Consider the following 429-nt stretch of genomic DNA (forward strand, 5'->3'; position numbering starts at 1 on the left):
TACTCCATTTCTCCACACAGAGAGAAAGTTGAGGCCCTCTTCACCAACTCAGAGAAGACTTTGGACCTGGAGCCATGTACTGGGTAATCTACCCCCCCCCCCCTTCAAAAAGCCACATCTGCCTGTGTTTGCATTTTCTGTGCCGATTTTGTATTTTAATATGTGCACACATTCATATTTCCTTACTAGGTTTCAGAGAAAGCTGATATACCAGACACTGAACTGGAAGTGAGTGGCACTTACCCCTGGGCTGCTATCATTATTATTATTATTATTATTATTATTATTGTTATTATTATTATTGTTGTTATATGTTTGTCATAGATTTAACATTCTTCTTGTTCTTACAGGTTTCCCAAAGGGCTTCATGTGGAAACCATTGAAACAGAAAAGGTTAGAGCATTTTTCATCTCAGCTTATCTTGCTTCC

The 429-nt window shown here is 38.5% G+C and overlaps 1 long non-coding RNA gene across 1 annotated transcript; it reads left to right on the plus strand.

Annotated features, from left to right (window-relative positions):
• Nucleotides 1-20: 20 nt before the first annotated feature.
• Nucleotides 21-392, plus strand: LOC111660857 (uncharacterized). The gene is made up of 3 exons (XR_002761180.2): nt 21-83; nt 190-228; nt 351-392. It is a non-coding gene; the product is annotated as an uncharacterized LOC111660857 (long non-coding RNA).
• The last annotated feature ends 37 nt before the right edge of the window (nt 393-429 follow it).

The sequence above is a fragment of the Seriola lalandi genome, unplaced genomic scaffold (assembly GCF_002814215.2).
Source record: "Seriola lalandi dorsalis isolate HSWRI2012SDOR001 ecotype SW California unplaced genomic scaffold, Sedor1 jcf7180001992525, whole genome shotgun sequence".
Lineage (NCBI taxonomy): Eukaryota > Metazoa > Chordata > Actinopteri > Carangiformes > Carangidae > Seriola > Seriola lalandi.